The following is a 14495-nucleotide window of genomic DNA, read 5'->3' on the forward strand; positions in this document are numbered from 1 at the left end:
GTGCGGTTTTTTCGTTTTGAATTTTTTTTTACGGAATGCCAGGATTTATTCTTAAATCAAAGACAAGTAGTTTTTGTAAAACAATGTGAATTTAAAACGTTTTATTATATAAGAACATTGACAGTTGTTAACATTCATTCTCTCTTTCGTCCTTACATACATTTTTTTTATTTCTATAGCTCATTCAATCCTTTGTTCGGTCGAGTTAGTTTTGCTTAATTTTATAATCAGCTTATATCAAGCATCGATTGTGTCTTGACAAATACTTTCAATTATATTAGCAAAAGCGACACGTTGAATGAAAGCGGCCAAGCTTACCCATTCCCCGTTTTAAACTAAACGATTATTCCCAACGTTTTTCTTTCAAATGAAAATACGATACGCATTATTATCTAGTATATTGTATACACATTTGTTTGAAAACAAATTTATTTAGACGCTTTAAAATTTAGAATAAATTGAAATAAATCAATTATTTACTGTAGATTATGAAAATATTGGATGTGAAAAATCGAAATTCTATGGAACAAGGTAACAAATTTACCTGTATCAGGCATAATTAAATCGTACGTAAGAGAATTAAATTACAAAAACAGTCAACTCGTATGTAAATAATTTCGTGTAGTTTATACATTATCTTCATTTCAATTACACGTAATTTTCTTTAACTTATGATTGAAGTTAATATTTGTAATGGAGACAAAAAATTAATTTGTGTGTGAATCCTTTATATTTGTGTATTGATGTGTAAAAGTGTTAACTCGTAAAATACAAAACAGTGCATGACTAAAGTACATAACGCTTTTCAATCACACACACACATTAAACAATACAAATTAAAGTAACACGTTTCCTTAATTCTAATCTTAAAAATTAATTTTGATTTTGCGTGTTTAATGGTGTAGAATCGTTCGGTTGCGTGTTTTATCGTTTTTGTTCGTGTATCGTGAAGATTCAGTAAGTTAGTGATCGTCCGTGTATCGTGCGTGATCGTTCATGTATCGTGCGTGATCGTTCGTGTATCAGAATCATGCGTGTCGTTTGTCAACAATAACGTTGCTACCACTGTAGCTTGGATTCGATATTCTCTTTATTTGCCGCAAGGATATTGATGTACATAATAAAGAAAAACAAGAGGCCCATGGGCCACATCGCTCACCTGAGGAACAATAGGTATGATAAAATCAGCTTAATGTAGTCATAATACGAACTATCTGGACAATGTACAATAATACATGTAGATACTGTATAAATAAAATCCATTTTCCCCTGGATATTCTTATGTTTATAATCATTAGTCCCTTTTCTAACAGGATGATTTTATAGTCATATCATATGTTGAGTATTACAGTTCTCAAAAAGATCCCTAACAATAGTTTATATATGGGATATAAACGTACATCAAACTCTGAACCTTCTCGTGAGGCCAAAGGATTGTCCTGGGCCAAAGTCTTAACAATTATAAAGAATCATCTGGCTGATTAGTTTCTGAGAAGATTTTTAAAGATTTACCCTATATATTCCTTTGTTAAACTTTGACCCCCCCCCCCCATTGTGGCCCCACCCTACCCCTGGGGATCATTATTTTCACAAATTTGAATCTACACTACCTGAGGATGCTTTCACACAAGTTTCAGCTTTCCTGCCTGATTAGTTTCTGAGAAGAAGATTTTTAAAGATTTACTCTGTTTATTCCTATGTAAAACATCGACCTCCCATTGTGGCCCAAACCTACCCCCAGGGGTCATGATTTTCACAAATTTGAATCTACACTACCTGAGGATGCTTCCACACAAGTTTCAGCTTTCCTGGCTAATTAGTTTCTGAGCAAAAGATTTTTAAAGATTTACTCTTTATATTCCTATGTAAAACTTTCATACCCCCCCCCCCCCATTGTGGCCCCAACCTACCCCTAGGGGTTATTATTTTCACAACTTTGAATCTACACTACCTGAGGATGCTTCCAAACAAGTTCCAGCTTTGCCGGCAGATTAGTTTCTGAAAAGAAGATTTTTAAAGATTTACTGTATATATTCCTATGTTAAACTACGATACCCCATTGTGCCCCAACCTACCCCTAGGGGTTATTATTTTCACAACTTTGAATCTACACTACCTGAGGATGCATCCACACAAGTGTCAGCTTTCCTGGCTGATTAGTTTCTGAGAAGAAGATTTTTAAAGATTTACTGTATATATTCCTATGTAAAACGTCGATCCGCCATTGTGGCCCCATCCTACCCCTGGGGGTCATGATTTTCAGCTTTCCTGGCCGATTAGTTTCTGAGAAGAAGATTTTTAAAAGATTTACTCTATATATTCATTTGTTAAACTTCGACCCCCCATTGTGACCCCACCCTCGGGTGAGCTAAAAAGGTTAAGTTTACAATTCAATAAGTTGGTTTCCGGAAGAACAGACTTTGAAAATTTTCGTAATAAATATTGACAATTTTTTTTACTTTTTTATTCTTTAGCTTTTAAGATCTGTGTACAAACATAGAATTGTGAGCAAATCTCTGTATCTTGCCTAAAATTCGAAGCTTAACACTCAAATATGGTTAGTAAATAGAAATTGTAAACAATTAAACACAAGAAACATGCACTACATGTCTAACAAATAAAGAACACAATTTAGAATGGGGCCTAACAAAAAAATATGTTTGTTTACGGTTTCCCGACCGACCCTATATTTAATTGCCGACCCTAATTGTTTTTATCCATCGTTAGAAATCCGGAAGTCACACGTGGGTTCGTTTAACTTTTATATTCATCTTAATCTGTCAAGCGTTTGAAATCGAAATCGAAAGTGAAAAAAAACATGGCGTCAATATCTACGTCCACATGTTCTCTGCAGTTTGAAGAATGCGCACACATAAAGCAAATGCAGTTGATATTGGTATTGCAAAATAATATGACATTTATCCAGATGTTCGATCGATAACATGGGGGAAATGAAAAGGTTCCCGATTTTGAAGTACGAGGCAAACAAAATGGAGACAAGATAGTTTTGACCACAGGAGTCGGCGATTTTATCAATTTCTTGAAAATAAATGAGAAACAACCAAAATCCTACCAGTGAGCTTCGTGAGCTTCGTGAGCGTAGCGAGCGAAGCGACAGGATGGCAATGAGTTTTCTAGATTTTCTTTATTTCGCTTTCCAACCGATATTAAACACCAGACATCCGTGGTGTTATCTTATCAATTTCTTGCATTTATTTCCCTAAAATTATCCTCCAAAATCATTTTAAATCCATTTTTGCACATCTCGATCATGGCCATGTTTGATGCTTGTGGTGTGCAATATCATGTTTTTTAAAAAAATAATGGGTGTCTGTTTTGTAGAAAAACTTCGCATATCGAGCCATTTTCAAGGAACATTCTGCAAAAAAATATATAGTCTGTTGCACTATTGATACTATTACTAGGTCAGGCGCAAATCGAAAATTAATCCTCAGGGGAGATCTCTACTAAGCACGTTAATTGTTGCAACAGCAGACATAAACTATTTTTTTGTATTGTCTTATTTATTTCTAGAACACATTTTATCCACCAATTAATGAAGATAAAGTTTAAAATCAATAAACCTCTAGATTTTATATTTGATTACAAGTACCTAGATTCTATAAAATTGACTATAAATACGAGGCACGAATTTTACTGCGAAACTGAACGGGTCAAATAAAACCACGTGGTCCAAAATTTAAATGACAATAACATTCGCAGGGGTGCATATGGCAAACAAAAGTAAGCATGACATAATGGCAAAACAATTTTGTATTATCAGTTTTCGAGGGTTGTTCGGAAATTATTGAGACATTTTCTCTTATTCTTTTAGGAAAAGAGATAAACTCTTGAAATTTCACCAAAATGTAAATCAGAATAGAGTTTATCAATGTAAAAAGTTTCTTTTCCATGGCATGAATAGATCATTATTGGTAAGTGGATCAACGTGCCTGCGTCCAGTGACCCAGCGCAACCGCAAAATTTTGGCAACGTCATTTTAACGCTTCTCATTGCTCCTGTGTTTAAACACCTTACAAACGATCGGATATAAGAATTATTTTTTATTTCTCATCTTTGTTTTGATTTCAAGATGTCATCATTTACTTTTTCTCTCATTCTTGATTTTTATTTTGAGTTCTGTTTACCCTAAAATCAAATTACTGTGAATGTCTCCTGCTTGTTTTTATTTTAGAACTGTTGACAACAGTTAGTGGTAAACAGTACTTGATATTAAGTCTATTTGTCTTAATTCTAGTTAAACAATCACTGAAAATAATATGATGAACTGAAGCTCTGTATCCCTGGTTATCGTATAATTTTGGTTTAAGGAACTGCGTGGCCTTAAAGGTCTTCTTCTGAGATTTCCACCAGTTTGATGTATATTTGCTGTGCCGTCTTAAGGTCAAAATTCAATGTAATGTCCTCATATTTCTATAGCTTGGTAAATATATTTGTACCATATCTGTATTTCAGTTGAAAATTAGTGAAACGTAATCAAACGTTAGTTGCAAAATATAGCAAAATGAACATATTTAATTTGATTTCTTATATCATTAACTGTAATTCTACGGACACTTTGAAATGGGATGTTCATGTTTTTTAATCTCCGAGATTATGCCTGCACCAGGTACCCCGACCACTGACTTGTTTATCTACCGTTGTAAACAAAATATTTAATTAACTTTCAATATTACTTTGTTTAATTATTTGTTTTGGATTCTTCAATGTTTATGCCAATTTTCGTCCAAATTTGTCACTTAGAAAGGGATAAGGGATATATTCGAGTTGTCTCAATAATTTCATGTATGTGACGTTTCTGAAGTTGTGTAAAAAAAAAAAATAATAAAATAAAAAAAAAATCCTACCTACCGACCCTATTTTTTTTCAGCATGTAACAGTAAACAAACATATTTTTTTGTTTGGCCTGAATTGTATTTCAGTACCCCTACATCAGATTTTGCTTAATTTGCGCAGGTAAACAGTTAACGTAACAGTTTGATTTACCGAAGTCTCTGATTGATTTGATACGTAAAAATCACGAAACACAGACGATAGTTTCCAGGTTACAAAGCATAAATAATGAAAACGAAACGAAAATCAGAACAAGCTAACACCAACGTCATGTGTGAGAACTGTCAACGCATTTAAATATTTAGCCTCAATTTACTTCACAAAATCGGCACCAATATATTTTTCATGTTTCAAAATTTCCCTTCATACGCGAACTGTTGCACAACAAGTAAATTCATCATAGTCAGATCGACCCTTTTTCGTATTATGTCCTGGCTGCTTTAAACAAAGAACCTCGTTTTAGAAGTATTGAATACGAGTCTTGGTAAAATGGGTATGCAAACCCGGGCCGTGGCAAAATAAAAGCCGGGGCACATCGGCAATCGGCAATTCCAAATACGCAATATTTACAGCAAATACAAATATACTAGTCCATCAAATATCCTGAAATTTTAATGAGATTGGCAGATTAATAACTGCCAATCTTTTGTTTTGCCCAGGCCAAGTCTTGCCTACCCATTTTCCGGATGCCGAACCCGAAGCTATTAAACTGATTGAAACACGCCTTTCCTTTATTATTATTTTCGTAATAACTCAGATTTTAAACAGAATTACCCCTTAATTTTTGCAATTTATATTTTCCTTCCCATAAGGATAATTTATGCTAAACTACGTTGAATTTGCCTCGGTAGTTCTTGAGAAGAAGATTTTTAAAAATGCACCCCTCTTTTTCTACAGTTTCAAGGTTTTCTCCGCTTTGAATACAGATCGGACTTTTATTTTTGCAATTTATATTCACCCTCCAATAAGGATGCTTTGTGCCAAATTTGGTTGAAATTGGATAAGCAGTTTTAGAGAAGAAGTTCAAAATGTAAAAAGTTTACAGACGGACAGACGGACGACGGACAAAATGTGATCAGAATAGCTCACTTGAGCTTTCAGCTCAGGTGAGCTAAAAACCTTAACCTCCTTCAGCATCTGTAACCTATAGCTCAGATTCAGCACCCAAGCCTGCCTGGTGCATCAGTATCATAAGACACATCATCAATGCAAGTTTGGTGAAGTACGGACCAGCAGTAACTTAGATATAATCATCAGAGGGCACCTGCAACAAAAACTTTAACCTGCTCCAAAAACCTAACCTCCTCCAGCATCTGTAACCTAAAGCTCAGATTCAGCACTCAAGCCTGTTTGGTGCATCAGTATCATAAGACACACCATCAATGCAAGTTTGGTGAAGAACGGACCTGCAGTAACTTAGATATTGCTATCAAAGGGCACCTGCAACAAAAACTTTAACCTGGTCCAACAACCTTTACCTCCTCCAGCATCTGAAATTTAGGACTCAGATTCAGCATCCAAGTCTTTCAAGTCCATAAGTAGGTCCAGATGCATCATCCATGCAAGTTTGGTGAAGATAGGACAAGTAATAGCTTAGATACAGGACCTGCAACAAAAACTTTAACCAGGTCCGGACGCCGACGCCGAGGGTATAGCATAAGCGAAAACTTGGTATAGTATAGCATATATAGCATAGTATAGCGAAAACAATATAGTATTATATTACAATATCATATTACATAATACATCATAACATTAAAACATGATATTATATTGTATAATATAGTATGATATTGTATGATACTGTATCATTTTTGAAACATAATATGATATTGTATCATATGATACAATATAATTTGATACAACATTGTATCATATTAAATGATACAATATTATGTGAAAAAGTAAAATATATAATACAACATTATATTAAACATATTGTATCATATGATACAATAATATATTTTACAATATCATACAATACAATTTCATGTGATGTGATAATATATAGATTATTACATGGCAATTTTTATATCGCATTCTATATTAGCCCGAGGTCGCTGTATATCAGCCCGAGAGCCGTCAGGCTCAAGGGCTGATATACAGCTAATGAGGGCTAATATAGGATGCGATACTGTAAAACGAGAAAATTTGGCGCATACGTATTTTAGCGCAAACGCTAGTGCCAGTACATTAGCGCAATTATATTTTAGCGCATGCATCTTTTCTTTAAAAAAAGAATACAAAAAATGTTGTTGTTTGATAAACGATCACGCCCAAAATTTAGTTCTGTGTTCACTCAAGCACGTGAACACAACGACTTTGATTTCTATCTCGCATGAACGGTAAACTGTCGTTGAGAACAATACACTTACTTTTGTGTAAATCTTCAGTAGATAGATACGAAAACTTCATTTATTGGCGATGATGTGTAATTTTTGTTGGTAAACAAATTTGAGTTATCGGACTTTGAATTTAACGTGTCGACTTGGATACCTCTAAAGGAGTCCCGAAACTAAAAGTGAAATCGAATGCTACATTTACCATGAGCCTCGATCACCATGAGAGAATCTTTTTCACAGTAGTTTTACATAAAAAACACAAAAATAGGTATCGGCTTGTTATCTTTATATCCACTTATCAGAGATCAAAGAAATTATGATCAATCATGTATTGTCAGCGTTAACGATCGCCACGCTTAATCACCTCGAGGCGCTAAATGGAAGTGGCATGGAGAGAAGCCCAATTTTCAAGGTGCTAATGAGAGATATTAAAAAGCAATTAAAACTGAATTTAGGCACTTATACCCGATAACCCATACCGTTTACCTGTGTAATTGTTTAAACAAACAGAATCGACAGCATCTGATATTTAAATGAACACTTCTATATAGCCTTAAAAATGGACTGATGTTATTGTTTTGCAACTTGAAGAAATTTGATACATATGGAAAATCGTTGGCGCACTATTAATTTTAGTGCTCAGAGGCAGTTGCGCCAAAGGCGCTAAAATTTGTAGTGCGCCATATTTTCTTGTTTTACAGTATAAAAATTGCCATGTTATGATTTTTATATCATATACTTAGAGAAAATATAAAAAAAACAATAAAAAAACATAGTGATAAATGATTATTGATAACAAATATCTCTATATTCCATCTCTGATAAACTTTCCTGAAATTTTGCGCCATCTGTTTGTATACAAGGTTGACGTCGACGTAACTATTTGACTTCATACTCGAAGATCGGAGTTGAACGGTGCATACCGAACTCTACGTCACAATAGCCGATAATTAACGGAAAGGGGTGTGATATCACATCCGAAGATTGCCGGAGAGGGGTGTGATATAAATCTTATATCACACCCCTAGGCGAATTTTTTGGTTTATATCACACAGGACGGAAATGGGTATATTTTCTATAAGTATACGATATATATCGTATTGAAAACCAATATCATATTATACAATATCGTATGATATGATATTATATAATATTACAGTATCATATTATACAAATTCATGTGATATAATTCTATACAACAGAAACTAATATCATATTATACAATATTGTCTGATACAATATTATAGAATATACACTATTGTATCATAGGATACAATATTATATTTTGCAATATCTTATGTAATAGTATCATGTGATAGAATAATAAATTAATAATACAATATAATATTATACAATATTGTATCATAATATACAATACTATACATAATGATATCATGTTACAATATCATAACATAAAATATAAAAAAAATTGATACAAAATCATATCGTATTATATAACTTTTTATAATATTACATATGATATTATATTGTATCATATTAAACAATATTGTTTCATACCATACAATACTATATCATAGGAGTCATGTGATATCATTTATCAACAAACACATCTATCTATCGAGCAGGTTTGAGTGAGGTAGGAGATTTCTTTATCATCCTTGATAATGGAGATCAGGCTCTGCATCTGAAGCAACCTCTGCGTTTCATTTATAATATAGTTAAATCAACTATGCAAGCTATCATCTATAAAACATGTGACCTGTTAAAAAAAACTAAACCTCATCCAGCATCCGAAACCTATGGCTCAGATTCAGCATTCAGCCTGTCAGGTGCATCAGTATACATAAGACGCATCTCCATGCAAGTTTGGTGAAGTTCAGACCAGTAATAACTAAGATATCATCATCAGAGGGCACTAGCAATTAAAACCTTAACCTGCTCCAGCATCCGCAACCTATGGCTCAGATTCAACATCCATGCCGGTCAGGTGCATCTGTATCATAAGACACAACATCCATTTAAGTTTGGTGAAGTTAGGACCTGTAATAACTAAGATATATTTTTTAGCATCCTTGATAATGGAGATCAAACTCTGCATCTGAAGCTTCCTCTGTGATTCATTCATATTACAGTTTAATCAACTATGCAAGTTTGAAATAGTACTATTATCTATCAAACATGTGACCTGTTCCAAACAAGAGGCCCATGGGCCACATCGTTCACCTGAGAAACAATAGGTATGATAAAATCAGCTTAATGGAGTCATAATACAAACTATCTGGACAATGTACAATAATACATAATATATACTTTGTATCTACAGTACCTGAGGATGCTTTCACACAAGTTTCAGCTTTCCTGGCTGATTAGTTTCTGAGAAGAAGATTTTTAAAGATATACTCTATATATTCATATGTAAAACTTCGACCCCCCATTGTGGCCTCACACTACCCTAAGGGGTCATGATTTTTACAACTTTAAATCTACACTACCTGAGGATGCTTCCACACAAGTTTCAGCTTTGCTGGCTGATTAGTTTCTGAGAAGAAGATTTTTAAAGATTTACTCTATATATTCCTATGTTAAACTTCGACCCATCATTGTGGCCCCACCCTACCCTCAGGGGTCATGATTTTCACAACTTTGTATCTACACTACGCTTGACTGATAATGACCTTCAGTAGTCTTGATCATCATGATGTTTAGGCTTTACAGTGAGGATAGATAAAGATAAGCGTCTGAGTGATCACCCTAAATACAAACATTCGCACAAATTTGGAAAAAAAAATGTGTTGGCATCAGGAATTGTTTAATCGCCATGTGGGCCCCTGGAATTGCATTTTCAAATCGCCCACACGAAAACTTAGTTGCAAATGGCGAGTGGGCGACTGTTAATTTCAAACCCTGTTACACAGTTCCCACGACACATCCCTTGCTACAGTGAATTGTATAAAAAAAACAGTCCCCTGCAACTTAAGACCATTGCATGACCCTGATCTAGGGGTCTGAATAAATTTCACATTTTAGGTGGGCTTCATGAATGGACATTATAACCAACAGTTTGGGTTTTTTTCCAACATGTGTGAACAGTTTTGAGTATTTGAATTTTTTTTGGCATATCTGCATGGCTCTGACAATGACCCCCTGGTGGTTGTCATTTTCACAATTAAGAATCCTCTTATCCTAGAGATACTTTAATTCAAAGTGGTAACAAATGGCCCTGAAGTTATCAACAAGAATTTAAAAATGTTAAATTGTAAACGCACAACGTACATCTATGGGCGAAGACCAATTGCAGTAGGCCATCTGAGTGACTCAGATGACCTAAAAGCAATACATGTAAAGGTGAAACGATATGGCATTATATAGAGCATATATTAAATTAATCGGCACACATTAAGCGCCCATGATAAAAAGTGGTTTAGTCATGACTAATACTTTTAGACTTCACAGTTTACAGTGATTATGATATGAGCATTTAATATAATGTAGTCTAAGATTTAATGAACTTGAGTCTCGACATTTCAAGATATAAGAATGGATTCTAAAGGCTACCAATTATTGGGACTAAAAAAAAAGAGTACGACTGCTTGATCGGTGCTTCATTTGTTGAAGTCAATTTAATCAGGCCAAAAAAAAAATCATTACTGTTTCCTGTCGCCCGACCGACCCTATCTTTTACCCTCCGACCCTAAAAGTTTTTTTGTGATCATGATGGTGATCGGTAACTTCGCCAGAATTTCCTCAGAAAGAGAAGTGAAAGTGCCCGGTCTTCTAAATTCACAATCGTGTAATCTGACCTCAATGGCAAAATAATAATGGTAAACTAATATACAGACATTTTTACTGCATAAATTAACCTTGTGGTTATAGTATAACTTGCAACTATCTTATTTTCAGGGATTATAAATACGGGTGATGCAACAACATTCTGTGCATTGGAAATTACAAAGACGATGTTAATTACTTTGAATCCTGATATAACAGTTAGTTAATAACCTGTTATTAGTTAATAACTGCAATAAATGTTAAAATTATCATAAAACTGATGTCCATATTATCTTGAAAATTAAACAGATCCACTACATAATAACGTACGGTAGTAAGTGGGTCAAAGGGTTGGACTTATACCCCAAATACACGAAAGTACAGACACTGATTTGATATTGACATTAAGCTAAAACAAAACAGAAATATTTATCCAGAAAAGGATAAATACATTCATACACATGTAGATTAAATTTTGCAAATAATATTAGCTTTTATTTTTAATTTTGAAAAAATCGATTTTTTTTTGTTGCAAGCACTACATGCATCAATAATACAAAGACCTTTGAAAATTTTGAATCATCATTAACATACTGTGCACTGTGAACTTACTTTTTTTTCATTATAACACACATCCTTGAAGTTTTTAAAAATAAAATATTTTTTAAAAATAAAATTTTTTTCCTACCTACCTACCTTGATTATTTTGGTCAGGTGACAGGAAACAGGAATATTATTTTTGGCCTCATGTCAATAAAATCACAACTCAAATTATTAATATTCTTATCATCCCTTCAAGATCAAACTTATAAACATTTGCAATGAAAGTTATCATAGGTATATTGGCAATACAAAGTTGTTCATTCTGAGCTTATTCATTGACCTTTGTTTTGAAACTCAAATTCTTGGCTTGTGAAGTAACACAAAAATCTAAAATAATTATAACTTGGCTTTGTTTGTGTACAATAATCAACCTCATCATAACATACCTGTTAACCCTCCCGCATTGCGCGGGAGACTCCCGCAAAACGGCCTAAAAATCTAAGATCCCCCGCATCCAACCTATCTCCCGCGCGGGAGACAAATTTCTCCCACAATCGTATTTGTCTTCCCCATACCCCCCCTCCCAATTCTGAATCTTTACATGCAAATTTCATCAACCATTGTGGGTTTTTCTCTGATTTTGAGCTTTAAAAAAGCTGCTGTGTAGCTTGAATATATTAAAAGCCATCCAAGTACTGTCTACCGTGATCATGGTATGACAATTTATAGTCCAGTTTACTTTTTACGAATACTTCCGGTTTTGACTTAAATCAGTTAAGTATTTAGTTATGCATAGGCCTTATAAAAAAAATAAGTGAAAGCTTAAAACATCTTGATTTTACTCTGTAACACCAAAGAAAACAATACACAGCCAGTGGTGTCACTTAACAGGTGCACAGGTAAAGCACCCAAGCCACGTGCAGTGAGTCGTGACTAATTCTGTCTGGCCAGCACCGTAGGTAAAACTCAAAGTGAGTTTGGAACACTGAGTGTTTATACAAGCTACCGATAAAAGTGAAGCTCGAGGAAAAAGTGTCAAAGCATTTCACAAGAGTTTTTAAAGTTTATAGTACCGGTACTATGATTTACAGGGATGCTATAGACATTACAACAGAGATCATTTTTAAATGACACGGGAGAAATACATGTTGTTTTGTGAATTAAAAATCTTTCCTATATATAAGGCAAAAAATAATTTTAATGAATATTATTTACTGGTATTTTCTTAACTGGGTTTCACTGCATATTCAAAATACGCAAAATAAATTTTCTGTGTTTACCCTAGATGTCAGCATGCAGTGATGGTTCAATACTCAACAATAAGAAGACTTAATACAAAAGGTAGCACTATTGACTTCTTGTATAGTACCATGCAAACAAATTAATAGTTTTCTGAAATAATTTTGTGATGTTCGTAATACGCGATTCGTAATGAGCAATCCATCACACATTAAAATAAAAGAACGACTGGGATGGCGACAGCCATTGCATGCTATCAATTTGTGACGTCATATGACACGTTTAGCCTAGAATCAACTTGAATATGCAAAATTCGGTCGAAAAAAGAAACCTGTTTAATCAAGCCTAACCAAAATAAATAATACTATTGCACAATATCAGTATTAGTACAGGAAATACTCCCTACCTTCCAAGGGTCACCTTGAACCTGTTTGTCGAAGCGATGAAATATGTTCAGCTTCCCCGCCATGTACATTCGGAAACCTACGGTTTTTTAAAAAAAGTTCCGAAATTCCATTTACCAGTACGAGCCCGATTTAATTACCCCAGTCATTAATTCAGTCGTTATCACAATGTAGCATTTGACCAAACATTATAAAAAGTAATTTTAAAGAAATGACATTACATATCTCTCTCTCTCTCTCTCTCTCTTTCTCTCTCTCTCTCTCTCTCATTTTTAGTCTGTCTTTTTGCTTAGTGCTTAAACATTATTTAATATATTTGTTATTGAGGAGTGAATTTTTACAGATTCTCAGTTTATGTATTTTTTATTAACCACAGGCTCCGCCCGCTCCATTTTAAAATTTTCTCTTAATGAAAAAAAATCCTTGTAAAATAATCCGCCGGTGCCTGAGTCGTGACGTTATATTTTACATTTGCTAGAACCTCAACATATCAATGCAATATACACATTTATCATCAATGAAGATCTTATATTTTCAAAAAATAATCTGAAGAAAAAAATCTTTTTACTCTGTGTGTGTTTGTTTAATTGGGGGGGGGGGGGGGGGTGTTTGTTTTTTTTAAAACAGCCTTTATAAAGGTAGCTTTTTCTTTCAGAAATAATTCATTCATTTATTCAATCATTGATGTCAGGCTTAAACAAATAAAATATTTTCATCAACAATTCGTCTATTTAAAGCTAGTTATAAAGACTTTAAAATTGGCATTCTTGTTGAAAGTTGCGCTCTATACATGTATTTGATTTTCCTCAAAAAAGAGAGAATAAAACTTGTGCAACCATTTGACCGATTAAAATGATTGAGTTCTGCAAAAAATAGCTTCACTCCTTATGTCATACAAAGTAAGATACAGGTATATAGACGAAAAAATTGTCATGCTATGTACTAGTATGTATATATCCTCTCTCTCTCTCTCTCTCTCTCTCTCTCTCTCTCTCTCTCTCTGCATGTTTGTGTTGTAAAGTCTCATCTGCATGTCTGTCTATTCATCTGTCCATCCATCTGTCATCCCCCTCTTTCTCTCACTCTTTTCTTGTCTACTTATATCTTTTACTTGCTACCCATCTCTCTCTCTCTCTCTCTCTCTCTCTCTCTCTCTCTCTCTCTCTCTAGCTCTCTCTCTCTCTCTTCCTCTCTCTGCATGTTTGTGTTGTAAAGTATCATCTGCATGTCTGTCTATTCATCTGTCCATCCATCCATCATCCCCTCTTTCTCTCACTCTCTTTTCTTGTCTACTTATATCTTTTACTTGCTACCCATCTCTCTCTCTCTCTCTCTCTCTCTCTCTCTCTCTCTCTGAGACTCTCTCTCTCACACACATACATAC

The 14495-nt window shown here is 34.2% G+C and overlaps 1 long non-coding RNA gene across 1 annotated transcript in view; it reads right to left on the minus strand.

Moving 5' to 3' along the window:
• Positions 1-13190, minus strand: part of LOC136274841 (uncharacterized) — a 45191-nt gene extending 32001 nt beyond the window's left edge. Inside the window, exon 1 of the long non-coding RNA XR_010713266.1 lies at positions 13114-13190. This is a non-coding gene — a long non-coding RNA (uncharacterized lncRNA). The remainder of the gene's footprint in view (positions 1-13113) is intronic.
• Between the last annotated feature and the right edge of the window lie 1305 nt (positions 13191-14495).

The sequence above is a fragment of the Magallana gigas genome, chromosome 4 (genome assembly GCF_963853765.1).
Source record: "Magallana gigas chromosome 4, xbMagGiga1.1, whole genome shotgun sequence".
NCBI classification, from domain to species: domain Eukaryota; kingdom Metazoa; phylum Mollusca; class Bivalvia; order Ostreida; family Ostreidae; genus Magallana; species Magallana gigas.